The sequence below is a fragment of the Mandrillus leucophaeus genome, unplaced genomic scaffold (assembly GCF_000951045.1).
Source record: "Mandrillus leucophaeus isolate KB7577 unplaced genomic scaffold, Mleu.le_1.0 Scaffold937, whole genome shotgun sequence".
Classification (NCBI taxonomy): domain Eukaryota; kingdom Metazoa; phylum Chordata; class Mammalia; order Primates; family Cercopithecidae; genus Mandrillus; species Mandrillus leucophaeus.
The window spans coordinates 337,249-351,961 of record NW_012110219.1 but is presented as its reverse complement, the minus strand read 5'-3'; the positions used below and the strand labels follow the sequence as shown (position 1 = coordinate 351,961).

General features: G+C 38.2%; 1 pseudogene across 1 annotated transcript; it reads left to right on the top strand.

Moving 5' to 3' along the window:
* Positions 1 to 12,844: 12,844 nt before the first annotated feature.
* On the top strand, positions 12,845 to 13,602 carry LOC105532148 (annotated as a pseudogene). The gene has a single exon (XR_001004923.1). The product of XR_001004923.1 is annotated as a vitamin K epoxide reductase complex subunit 1 pseudogene (transcript).
* Positions 13,603 to 14,713: the final 1,111 nt, after the last annotated feature.

Below are 14,713 nucleotides of genomic sequence, written 5' to 3'. Positions count from 1 at the left end.
GCTGAGGCAAGGCAATTTGGGACTTTGGAAAACCTTAAGCCCCTCAATGGGAGATAGTTTTAAATTAAGCTGGGTGGCGGATCAGAGGAGGGTATGGGAGTGGTGAGAGGGGCAGGATCCTTGGTGGTGTGTCTCAGAGTTAAGACACAGTCTGGAATGGAGAACTGCCTTTAGCTTTTGGCTTTTAGTTCTCCACCTACTGCAGGGATGGAAAATGCCCTGTGCTATTGTCCCAGTGCAAAAACTAGGTGTTCTACGTATTTCATCTCCAGCCAGTTTCTGAGAAATAAGGGTGATACCCTCAAGGGAGGTGGGATACCCAGAGGCCATTGTGCTGGCACTTTTTGCCTTGGGTTGGAGAGTCCATTTGAAGGGCATTTTAACTAGGTTAATTTCACTATAATTTGGAAAATTAGGGGAAGGCTATATTTTGATAGGAGTTAAATGAATGAAAATAGGAGTGGTTTGGATCAAAGGGCAAGTGAGAGGGAGAGAAAGAGTTGGATTTTGACACACATTCCAGAAACAGAGCTGCATCCAGATGGGGAGGATTCCCCAACATCCAAATTAAACTACCCTGCAAGGAGGAAGACTTACTGAGGCTCTTTCTTTCTTGGGAGAATTTTTGACTAATTTGGTGTTCTGTCTCCTACAGCACTGCATTTTCATGGACATTTACTTCTCTTGGATTAAAAAACAAAACCAAAAATATCCCAGTCGAAGGGGTGATATTACCTAGGGTAAAAACAAAATCATAGTAATAAATGTCACTTTTTAATGTCTCAATGCACGCCAGTCACTGTACCAGGTGCTTTACATACATCACACACAGTCCAACAGTCCTAGGGGACAGGGCTTATCAAATCCACTTCACCAATGAAGAACTCAATGTTCATAGAATTGGGTAATGTGTCTACTTCCCACAGCTAGTAAGTGACAGGATGGGACTAGACTCCTGGTCTGCATTCCTCTAGAGCTCACACTGTTCCACTCCTCCCAGCCTGAGGCAGATCTTGGGTCTATTAATCCATTTCTCTTCTCAATACTCCAACATGTCTCTCAGACAATCAAAATAAAGATCCTATGGTGGAAGCACTAAAAGCAGGCCTGAAAAAAGTAAGGTGAGAATGAGACTCAGACACAATCTGGGACTGTCTGTAGGGTTCATTGGCCTGGAGTCCTCCCTCCCTTAGCCCTAGATTCTTCCAGAGCTGACCCTGCCGTGGTCCCTTCACATGAGTCCAGTCCAGCACTTTTTCACATTACTGTACCCTTCCCCTGGGTCTTCCGCAGTGTGCCCTCCTGTCCAGAATGGAACAGTCCTGTTGGTCAGCTGCACTGCAGCCTTCTCTGGAGCCCCCACCTGCTCCTAGAGGAACACACAGCCCAGACTCACCTGCCTTCTCCAAGACTTAATTGACATTCCAACTGCCTATAGGTCCTGCCCCTTACTGTGTCCGGAATTCATTCCTTCCAGTGGGTTCTTGGTCTCACTGACTTCGAGAATGAAGTTGCAGACCCTCACAGTGAGTGTTACAGTTCTTAAAGATGGTGTGTCTGGAGTTTGTTCCTTCAGATGTTCAGATGTGTTTGGAGTTTCTTCCTTCAGGTGGGGTCATGGTCTCGCTGACTTCAAGAGTGAAGCCGCAGACCTTTGCAGTGAGTGTTACAGCTCTCAAAGGTGGTGCCTCTGAAATTGTTTGTTCCTCCTGGTGGGTTCGTGGTCTTGCTGACTTCAGGAGTGAAGCCGCAGACCTCTGCAGTGAGTGTTACAACTCATAAAGATAGTACAGACCCAAAGAGTGAGCAGCAGCAAGATTTATTGTGAAGAGTGAAAGAACAATGCTCCCACAGCATGGAAGGAGACCCAAGTGGGTTGCCACTGGTGGCTCCAGTGGCCAGCTTTTATTCCCTTATGTGGCCCCACCCACATCCTGCTGATTGGTCCATTTTACAGAGCACTGATTGGTCCATTTTACAGAGTGCTGATTGGTCCATTTTCGCAGAGTGCTAATTGGTGCATTTACAAACCTTTAGCTAGGCACAGAGTGCTGATTGGTGTGTTTACAACCCTTTAGCTAGACAGTAAAGTTCTCCAAGTCCCCACCCCACTCAGAAACCCAGCTGGCTTCACCTCTCATTACCGTGGACTCTCTTGACAGAAGCAGCCCCTTTCTTGTATTATAACTGCCCAGTTAAAACAGTGAAGCTTAGACACCTCTTCATCTCTCTACATGCATCCACCACACTCAAAGGGTTTTCAAATCTGCTAGTCGGGAGAGTGTGATTTGGCACAGAATCTACTGGTTCTTGCTTTATAACCCAGAAGCTAGAGAGAAGATTTTGGAAACCATCCTGAGGTTTGAGATCGAATTTTAATGGGGTTAATTATTCTAGACTGGCCTCTGAACACATACACCAGTTAGTGAACTTACCTAGGTAGTCTAAAATCAAAGCCTCCTCCATAGGCAGTCAGTGAGGAAAGACCGCTGGAATCAGTGTGTAAGCAAACATCTACTGTGGCTAAATCCCTAAAAACCCAGAAGTCTTTCTAGGTGATTAGAAAATGGTTCCATGGCAGATGTGGCAGCTTTGATAAGAAAAGAAGAAATAATTCAGTATTCTTCCACTGCCCATTGTCTTTCTGTTTACTCCTAAGGAAAATTTTGGTTTTAAGTAATAGTGCAGATATTCTCACTGTCACAAAATTCTACCAGTATGCATAAATCACAATTCCCCTTAGTACATTTCGTCAAAATTCATACCTCTCCTCGGAAGTAATCACAATTAATAATGTTTGTTGTTTTAAAATGTATTCTAGACTTTTCCTTCCATACTGTGCTATAAAAAGTACATTGTGAGTTTTTAACATACAACATACATGGATAACAGTATACATATTTTTTTCCCCTCTTGCCATTGTCACTGAATGAGGTGAATGCAAAAATCTTTCTGTGAGAGTACGTGTAGATCCACTTTACTCTTTTAACTACTCCCTAGAATTCTAAAGTGTGTATGTGCCATAATTAATTTAACCAATCTCCTCCTGATGGACACATTAGTTGTTTCCCATTTGCTGCTATCATTTGTAGAACTGATATCAACATCACTGACCATGAATTCTTGGGCAAATATGCATATTTTCTTACAGGAAAGAGATAGCAAAGTGTAAACCGGATTAAAGTGGGAAAAAAATGTGATGATTGTAAATGTTTATTAATATTTCTGAAATTCTGTTCTAGTAAAGCTGTTCCAATTCATATTCTTGCATATTAATGTATGTTGGTAATCTACATTCTCATAGGCATTTTATTTTATCAACCTTTTAAATTTTGGTCAAACCTTGGGGCGATAATATATGATCTCACTGTTATTTTAATTTCCCTGTTTTCTAAGTAGGTTGAGCAGAAAATTAACTTAATCCCTCATCCATAGATAGTGGAATTCCTTTAGTGATGTCTTGGGTACCAGGATTTTCCTGGGCATGCTTCAAAATTCTGAAATATCAATAAGATACTTCCCTTTACTTTGAGGAGGAAAGATTTGGTCAGAATCACCGGGTGCTAGGGAATGGGTCTATACAGGATACTCTCAGCTAGTGAGGAACATCAGGAAGACCTGGGGAGAGAGAACATCAAGTTTATAGAGCACAGGTCCCCCAAAGGCCAGGATTCCATGATATATTCTGTATATAACTGTTATACCATTGTTGTCAATATTGTAGATGTGGGACCTCTTATTCCAACTTAAGCCTTCCCCATAAATCAAATATCTGACTTGAAGGCGGAGAAGTCTGGGTGGGGGAACTGCAAGCCAATTGTCTTGTCTATTCAGCGCTCCTTCATCCCATTCAGGCCTGAGGTCACTTAGACCACACATCACTGGGATTCCCTAAGCACTATTGGGAAAGCTTGGTGCTAGAAGACTCTTCCTCAAACATGAACTTGACATTCCTGCACAAGCATCTACCTGTGTGGATTCCATTCTGCCCAATACACGGTATCCCAATTTTGTTGCTTAGCTCTCCAGCACTGCAGAAATGTGGTCACCTACCTCTGCATGCCCAGCCTACCTTGCCATCCCTTCTCTTGTTTTCAAACCCCTCATTGCCCACCCCACTCCCACCTGGACACATACAGGCACATTCTGTCCTCCTATCCACTCATGTCTTTTCTATTTTCAGCACAGGACTGACTGCCCTCTCTTGAACTCACCATCCTCATTAGTAACTTGCACAGGGCTTGCCTTCATGCTGACCCCAATCCCTGTCTCCACTCCCTTTCTAGCCCTGTTTCAAATTCTCCTATGGGAAAGAGACCTCTCCTACTCCCTTTACCTAGTATCCTTTTAACGTTTAAGAGAACAGTGGGATTTCTTGTCACCTATGTCTGTTTCTTTTGAAAGTCTTCTCAGTTCATGTCCATGCATGCAATCCCTCAGCAAGTGCAGGGTGTTTGGCTAGCTTTGCTTTCATCTGTTGTTTCTGCTCCCCAACATGGCATACAATGGCCTTATCTGATGCTCACATGGCTCAATCTCACCAAATCTATTACAGATGTGCAGCTGAATTCCCGTTAATATCATAAGACAGAGGGATTCTTACACGTGTCCTAGTATTTGTTGACTTGCATAGTCACCAGGTCTTTGGGTACTAAGTGGAAAGAATTGGCCCTACTCATTGGTACTCATAATAATCAGATGCACTCAAGAAAAAAGAGTATAATTCCATTTCTCTATGCCCTTCGGGCTGTTGTAATATGTTTTTCTTCTACATATGGCATACATCTTAGCATAAAATATTAATACTTTTGGATTAAAGTCAATTATCTTTTAAAGACGTTTAAATATTAAGTGAAATCTTTTATACTTACCCATGTAGTTACCATTTTCAATGCTCTTAATTTCTTTATGTAGATCCAGATTTCCATCTGGTATGATTTTCCTTTTGCCTGAGGAATTCCTTTAACATTTCTTTTATTGCACATCTATTGGTGATTAATTCTTCCATGTTTTGTATTTCTGAAAGCTTTTCTTATTTCATCTTCATTTCTGATGAAATTTTCATTCAGTATAGAATCCTGGTTGACTTTTCTTTTCTTTCAGTGCTTTCTTTCAAGATGTTCCTTCATTCTCAACCCCTATTTTCTACAAGAAATCTGTTGTCTTTGCATATTTGTTCCATTGTACATCAAGTCTTTTTCTCTGACTAGGAGTATGTTTAATTTTATGAGAAACTGCTGAAACAATTCTCAAAATTGTTGCAACACTCATACAAATTATCAGTGTTTTGGTCGTTTCACACCTTTACTAACATTTTATGCCATCAATCTTCTAAATTTTAGCCATTCTAATAGGTGAATGCTCTTGTCTACTTTTGGTTTTAATTTGAACGTTCCTGATGTGCTTGAATACTTTCTCAAGGACTTATATGCCCTGTATTTATCTTTCTTTTCTGAAGTGCCTATTCAAATATTTTGCCTATTTTTACTAATTTTATTTTTTATTGTTGTTGTTTGCATATTCTCCATATAAATATTTTGTCAGATACAGGTATTATCCATATCATATTTAAGTCTGTAGCTTTCTTATTAATTTTCTTAATTATATGTTTTATTGAGCAGATTTTTATAATTTTGTTTAATTGTGTTTTATCATTTTTTATTTTATTGTTAATATTTTATGGCTTTTGTTTAAGAAATCATTGACTACTCTCAGCACATAAAAATATTCTGCTATTTTGTATTTGAGAAGCTTTAATTTTAGCTGTTGGTTTTAAGTCTATGATGCAACACAAATTAATTTTTGTATTGAGTTAGATAATGGCCAAGGTTCATGTTCATCAAGTTGTTCTACCACAATTCATTGGAAAGATTTTCATTTTCCCGTTAAATTTATTTGCTAATTTGATTGAATTTTTTTTAGTAGTAGGAAAATTTAATTCACCGCTGTCAACCACAACCGAGCAAATAGACTAAAAATAAGAGCATGAAGGATCTGAAGAACAGAATTAATAAGGTTGATGTAATAATCACATACTGAACTTCATTATAATAGAGAATGCACAAGCTTTTAATTAGATCCATGGTACAATTATATATTATAAAGGTCAAAAAGAAAATCACAATAAATTAACAAAAAATTAAATAATATGATCCACAGTATTGGACCACACATTTTCAGCATAAATAGAATCAAAATGAAGATTAACTAGTTGGAAAAGACAAAATTAATGGATAATATAAATTTGATTTTATTTCTGGAGTCTCTATTTTGATATATTTTCCTGTCTTTAGGATAATCCCTGATTTGATTACTGTATCTTTATTGTGAATATTGAAGTCAAATGGCATAAGTATGCTAATTTTTTTTCCTTTTTCAGGACTCATGGCTATTTCCTTTAACTGTCCTTTAAATGTAACATACACATTTTAGAATCAGCTTATTGACTTCTATAAGAAAATCCAGCCATGATTTTGGTAAGAATTATTTTCTATCAGTGGAATAATTTTGCTGCTTCTTGTAGTTTCAATTTACGTACTGAAATCATTTAGCTGTTTCTTCAGAAATCAAAAATGAACACATGTGTAATAGATGTTTTAAAGTATTTGTCTACTATTTCTGTCATCTCTGATTTTTCTCCTAATTACAAGTTATCTTTTCCCTCTTGTCAGCAACATTTTCATAGTTCTTTGCACACCTAGTTTTTTTTTTATTGTATACTGGACTTTATGGATGCTAAATTGTGATTGACTGTATCTTGTTATTTTCCTTAATAAAATTACTAGGAAAGCAGTTAGTTCATTTGCATATCATGCTACTCTTTTCTGGGCCCATTTTAAAGCTTTGCTAGGGATGGTCTACGGTAGCCATTACTCTTGGACTACATTCGGCCTATTTTTATGACTGAGACTTTTTGGAAGCTCTACTCACTTGCTTTGCATTCTCAAAGAGGACTCCCCCCTCTGTGTATTTACTATCAAAATATCCCAGCCATGTTTGTGTTCCAGTAGTTGTTCAGCTCACTGATCTCTAGAATTATTTTTTTATTCCCCTAGTAGTTGCTCTTTGCCCTAATTCATGGAGTCCTGCCCTTCACATAAGCAATTTAGTGTTCAGTGAAAGACCAAAGAGGGCCATTCTGCAGATTTCTGAAGCATTAATTATACATAGCTCATTTTTCTCTAACAACTTGCCCTGCAAATTCCAACAGTCTGACTATTCCCAAATTCTGATCACTGTGTCATCAGTTCAGTAAGTCCATTGTGTTCTGTTTTGGTTAATCCTCCTTGCACCACAATTTAGATATTGTCTCCAAGCAAAAATCCAGGGTTATCTGGAGGCTTATTTCACTTAGTTTCCTTTTTTTTTTTTTTTTTTTTGAGGCGGAGTCTGGCTCTCTTGCCCAGGCTGGAGTGCAGTGGCCGGATCTCAGCTCACTGCAAGCTCCGCCTCCTGGGTTCACGCCATTCTCCTGCCTCAGCCTCCCGAGTAGCTGGGACTACAGGCGCCCGCCACCTCGCCCGGCTAGTTTTTTGTATTTTTTAGTAGAGACGGGGTTTCACTGTGTTAGCCAGGATGGTCTCGATCTCCTGACCTCGTGATCCGCCCATCTCGGCCTCTCAAAGTTCTGGGATTACAGGCTTGAGCCACTGCGCCCGGCCTTAGTTTCCTTTTTCAGGAATCATAATTCTTTGCTGTTTTCCAATGTGTGAAAACAGTTACTTCATATATATTGCCTATTTTTATAGTCATTTATAGCAACTAGAAGTGGACATTCTGAATTTGTTTTATAATAGCAAATTTTAAAACATTTAATGCTAACTACTTTTAGGCTTACAGAAAAGTTGCAAAAATAGAACATAAAGTTTCAATATGTCCCTTGCTTAGCTTCTTCCAGCATTCACATCTTAAACAACCATGGCATTACCATAACCAGAAAATTTACATTGTCATAACAGCATTAACCAAATTAACTGTCTCATTCATGTTGGGAACAGGCCCTCAAAGCTGGCCATAAACTGGCCCCAAAATTGGCCATAAACAAAATCTCTGCAGCACTGTGACATGTTCGTGATGGCCATGACGCCCACCCTGGAAGGTTGCCAGTTTACCAGAATGAGGGCAAGGAACACCTGGCCCACCTAGGGTGGAAAACTGCTTAAGGTGTTCTTAAACCACAAACAATAGCATCAGCGATCTGCGCCTTAAGGAAATGTTCCTGCTGCAGATAACTAGCCAGATCCATCCCTTTATTTCAGCCCATCCCTTTGTTTCCCATAAGGAATACTTTTAGTTAATCTATAATCTATAGAAACAATGCTTATCACTGACTTGCTGTTAATAAACATGTGGGTAAATCTCTGTTCAAGGCTCTCAGCTCTGAAGGCTGTGAGACCCCTGATTTCCCACTCCACACACTATATTTCTGTTTGCGTGTCTTTAATTCCTCTAGCACCACTGGGTTAGGGTCTCCATGACCGAGCTGGTCTCGGCACCTTCAAACATCACCATTTTTTCCACTAATGTTCTTTTAAGAGTCTCAATAAAGATCCCATATTGCATTTATTTATTTTCCCCTGGATTTCTACAATCTGCAGCAGTTCCTCAGCCTTTCCTTATTTTTCATGACCCTGATAGCCCTAAAGAGTATTGATTAGTTATCTTGCTGAATGTCCATCAATTTGTGCCTTGTACATTCTCAGTATTAGACTAGGGGTCTTACATCCTTGAAAAGAGAATCATGGAAATGGTGCCATGTCTTTCTCAGTGCTCCATATTACAGCGTTCATGATGTCAATGTGTCTTATTACTGGTGATATTGACCTTGTTCTTCTCATCTATGTGGTCTCTCCTGGAAATTTCAACTGTAAAACTATAATTATTTTTTCTATAGTGACCAAATATCTCAGGAGAAATACTTTGAGGCTATACAAATATCTTCTCCCCCAAAACCCTTGCCCACTTATTCTAGCACCCTTCAATGGATCACATATGCAATCATCACCACTGTGATATCTGCCTAGTGATAATTTCTATTTCCTTCTTCCTTTATGCATTTATTAATTGCAATTTCACTACAAGGAAAAGCTGTCATATCTCTTCCATATACTTATTTAATTAATTATTTATTTATCATCATCATTGTTTTATAAATATTTATATTATTCTTTGGGTTATTATCTGACACTGTCATTAGTTATTTTGTTGCTCAAAGCTTTGGCCATTAGGAGCTCCTTCAGATTGACTTCTGTGCTCTTTCAACAACTTCCTCCCATATTTTTTGAGAACTTTCACTTTTCTGGTACCATAAGATGTTTCAAGCTCCTTTTGATTTCCTCTACCCCTGCCCTGGAATGAATCACTTTTCCAAGGATCCCTGATTCTTTAATAGAGGCATGGTGCTTAGAAACCAACATCTGGGCACCAGGTATGCTAATTACTACAGAAGCATTATTGCTTCTAGGCTTCTCAGCAGACAGGACTAGTAAATATTTGTGTATTAGCCTATGTGCACACATATCTATTTTTATATACCTGTGTACGTATATGCATAATGAGTTCATACTGACACCTCAAATTCCAATTCAACATCACAAGGATCATTTTAGTTTTTTTCCTTTCTTTATTTGTAATTGCCTTCTACAGCAGTAAGGCACCCAGTTTTTATTATCTACTACATATTTACTTATTTGTTCAATTCTAGTACACACAAATTCGTTTCAGGATGTCTTACCCCAATACCCCCATAAAAAAGCATTTACTGACTAGATAACAGCATTTGTGCACAATTCTTTTCGTCTATATTCTTACAGTATTCAGTCAACTTCCCATTTTCCAAAGTTATTTAGGTTAGTTCTTTTCCCTCCTGCATTCAGTATGGTTATGTTTTTCACTTTTATTACAGGTATTTTCATTTGTTAGTGTTGGGATGACATATTGGATTTCCTCCACATTCTAATTGGGTTTCACTCTTTGTTTATTAATGGCAGTATTTCTTAAGAAAGTATTTCTTTCTATTTATTAATTCCTTAAGAACAGGCATTATCATATATACAGTATATTGCTTCATAATATTAGCTGGTCATGACTGTAAGAATGTGCCTGAAATATGTATGTTGATATTTAAATTGGAAAAAATCTATGTCTGTCTTGTGCATTGTGGGGTGCTTTGCTTATTCAGGCAAGCGCCTCATACTTATTCACTTTTTTCTACATACTAGTTCAAATACAGCAGCTGAAATGTTTCAAATGTTTGCACATACCAGGGCTTAATCTGATCATATGCAATGGATTTAATACTTGAAAACAAGAAATTTAATGCCTCCATATGGCCATTAAAACCAGCTGAGGCACTACTATTTGTCATGATGTTGATGATGAGCCCTTTACTGCTTGTGTCTTTTTTATTATTGTTGCCAAGTAACTGAACAACTCATGCAGCATTGCTAAGGATAAGACCTTTCCCTATTAAGAAGAAAAAGATGACAACCTGCTGTGTGAACAATAGGGAAACTATCCTTATCATTCTTGGCACAAACGCTTCATCACTAAGGGTGTATCTTTACAAAAAAACTCTTTGAAATTTTTCTGTAAATATTCTGTTCCTGTCCACTGACATGAAATTTTTAAAGAAAAAAAAATATGCTAACTCACAGAAAAAAAAATGGAGATAAAATCCAGAAAATGTATTATACATCTGTCTTTATCAAATAGTTGGTATCTAAAGGCTCCACATTAGGAGAGATGGAAGCAGTTATTACTACCACATGGCATCTTGCCCTACTTAATTCCAACAGAAGAAGCCTCCTCCGACTGTGTTGTAGAGAAGATGAAGAATCTCAAGTCAGATCAAAGGCCAAGTTGTGATTACGGTGAAAAGAAGAGAGGAGGATCGCATATTCTTTTTCAGCTATCTATCCTTTTAAGACATAATGTCCCATTTGAAATATTTGCTGCATGAATGTGAAAAAAGTATCAGATGGTAAAATAATAGCGGTAGCTCAAATCTATGAAAAATGGAGGTTCATGAAAGCACAGATACTAAGCTCTTTCAAAACACGTCTTCTTAGTATTCCACAGTGATTCCCCCAAGAATAAAATCACTGACTTAAACTCTCATCTAATATTTAAACCCTTTTCACAAGTAAGAATTTTTTTCATATAATATGGAAATGTAGAAATTGATGCTTTTAGATTTATCTTCATGTCTTGGATTTTGCTAATAGTTAGACATAATCTTGCTCTATTATTTAATAGGCCATTTATGTATATGTTTTTCTGTACAGTTGACCCTTAGACAACTCAGGTTTGAACTGTGTGGATCTACTTATACATGGATTTTCTTCTGCCTCTGCCACCCGTGAAGCAGCAAGACCAATTGTTCCTTTTCCATTTTTCTCCTCAGCCTACTCAACATGAAGATGCTGACTATGAAGACCTTTGTGATGATCCACTTCACTAAATGAATAGTAAATATATTTTTCCCTACGATTTTCTTAATAACATTTTATTTTCTCTAGCTTATTTCATTGTAAGAATACAGTATATAATATATATAACATACAAAATATGTGTTAGTTGACTGCGTTACCAGTAAGGCTTCTGGTCAACAGTAGGCTATTAGCAGTTAAGTTTTGGGGGAATCAAAAGTTATGCTCAGAATTTTTAACACCATGGGGTTTGGTGCCCCTAACCCCCATATTGCTCAAGGGTTAACTATATAATAAACAAGCAAGCATACTATAGGAATTTAAGATGTACAGCAAAACTTGATGTGTCCCTCTTTAAAGCACATGTTCACCCTTAAATATATCTATGTGCTAAAAAATACTATGTGCCTTTACACTGTTAATGTGGAGGTAAATTAGCACAGCCATTATGGAAAACAGCATGAAGGTTCCTCAAAAAACTAAACATACACCTACTATATGACTAGTAATTCCAATTCTGGGTATATATCCAAAGTAACTGAAATCAGCGTGTTGAAGGGAGATCTGCACTTCCATGTTCATTGCAGCAGTATTTACAATAACCAAGACACAGATTCAACCTAAGTGTTCATCAGCGCGAATGAATATAGAAAATGTGGTACATATACACAAAGGGATGCTATTCAGCCTTAACAAATAAGGAATTCCTGTCATTTGTGACAATGTGAATGAACCTGGAGAACTTTATGCTAAGCGAAATAAGGCAGGCACAGAACGACAAATACTACATAATCTCACTTATATGTGGAATCTAAAAAGGTTGAACTCAGCTGTAGCAAGTAGAATGGTGGTTACCCAAGGCTAAGGATGAGGCAAGTATTGGGGAGATGTTGGTCAAAGGATACAAAATTTGTTAGATGGGAGGAATAAATTCAGGAGATCTATCATACAACACGGTGATTATAATTAATAACAATGTATTATATACTTAAAAATTGCTACCACAGTAGATTTCAAATGTTCTAACCACAATAAATGATAAATATGTGAGTAATGATTATGTTAATTAGCTTAGTTTAATCACTTTACAATGTATACATATGTCCAAACATTATTTTCTATATCATAAATATTTACAATTTTAATTTGTCGATTAAAAAATACTAACAGCCTTTCCCAGGAATAGCTCAAATTATTCCTTCTCCATTTAAAAATTCCCTGTAAATAGGCAGTCTAATACCAAAAACTTAAACTTCAGCATCGAATAAGAATACTTTAGAGCTCTAAACATTTTAACTATTCTCATTCATGTACAAATGTGTTAATCATAAGAAAAGGAATGCTAGGCCCTGCCCCGCCCCTGCTCCGTGGCTGCTGGTTTTCTCCGCGGGCACCTCGAGGGGTGACCTGGAGATATGGGGAGTACTGGGGGGAACCCTGGCTGGGTGCGGCTCGCGCTCTGCCTGGCTGACTTAGTGCTATCGCTCTACGCGCTGCACGTGAAGGCCGCGCGCGCCCTGGGCCGGGATTACCGCGCTCTCTGCGACATGGGCACCGCCATTAGCTGTCCCGTGCATCATCTCCTCCAGGTAGGGCAGGGGCTTCGGGTTGGTGCAGCACGTGCTGGGACAGGACAGCATCCTCAATCAATACAATAACATATTCCCTTGCATCTTCTACACACTACAGCTGTTAAATTGCCCGTGGACGCGCTGGGCCTTTGTCCTGCTGCTGCTGAGCTCCCTGCTGTCTCCGGCTGATTCTGTCTACCTATCCTGGATTCTGTTCTTCGTGCTCTATGATTTCTGCATCGTTTGCATCACCACCTATGCCATCAACGTGGGCCTGATGTGTCTCAGTTTCCGGAAGGTCCAAGAACCCCAGGGCAAGGCTAAGAGGCACTGAGCCCTCACCCCAAGTCAGGCTGGCCTCATCTGCTTTGCTTTGGCATGTGAGCCTTGCCCAAGGAGGCATATCTGGGTCCCTAGAAGGCCCTAGATGCAGGGCCATCTAGAGTCCCCCCTCCCTCTGCCATACCCACACATGACAATGGACCAAATGTGCCACACGCTCGCTCTTTTTTCCACCCAGTGCCTCTGACTCTGTCCCCAAGGGCTGGTCTCCGAAGCTCTTGCCATTGCCCAAGGAGCGAAGGTTCTGAGCAATACAATTTTTTAAATTAAAAAAAAAAAAAAAAAGGAATGCTAGTCTATAGAGAAAATAGCTAGAGGACACTTTTCCTGATTTATGTGTTTACCTTCAATTGTCCAGTTGTTAATGCACTATAAATAAATTAGTCAGATTTATTAATGTTTTTATTATTCGTGTTCTTGTTACATAACAACACCAGAGAAGCAGCAGACAATTCTTTATCACAAGGAAAAGCTTTTGTTTCCTTAATACATTTTGACTCATTATAGATTACAAAGCCAAAAGGTTTGGTTTCTTAAAATAGTATAACATCGTGCTGGTATAAAATTATATATGAAAACACAATGGGTGATTCAAAGACTTAGAAGAAGGGTTTGGGCAATAAAAATGTCCTATGTGGTCTGAATATATATGCTAATTTTTATTGCTGGTCACCTTATAAAAGGAGTTCTGTCTATAACAGTCAGTGCGTTCACCTATAAAACAAACATTCATTGGATATCAAAGAGAAAATTTATCAAATTCTCCTAATTTTTGTTGTAGATGTCAAACTTTAAGTTTGCAACATGCTCACAATTCAATTATGTGTCTTTCATTTTGTTAATCTGGCCTTAGTGTCTGTATCCATGTGCAGTTTTATTATCAGAAACTTGAACAAATGTATGATACAGTATTTCCAAAAGTAACTCAAACTATTTGTCTTAGGTGTGATGAATGCAAATTAATTCTCCCCTCCCTCAGGGTATTTAAGTATAGACTCTTTTACATAAATCATATATTAATATATACAATGTATCTTTGAAAAGTTCTAACATTGAATATGCAAAATTAAAACAAATCCAGCATTAAAATCAGTTACAAAACTTATACAAGTCACATGTTCAGGGATACTGGAATGAATGAGTTTATAGTCATCATCTCTGAGCTAACATTTCATCTCTCCAAGCCAATGTCTCAAACCAAGAACCTGATGATAAATTTTCCCTCACTGAAGAATAGGGATATCTGTTAGACCTATTTAAAATTTTTTGAATGATGTTCACTAACTCTAGTGATTTTTTCTCTTAAATTGTATCTTGATATTGAATAAATGATACCCTATTGACATTACTCAGTCTGAGAATCCAATATTG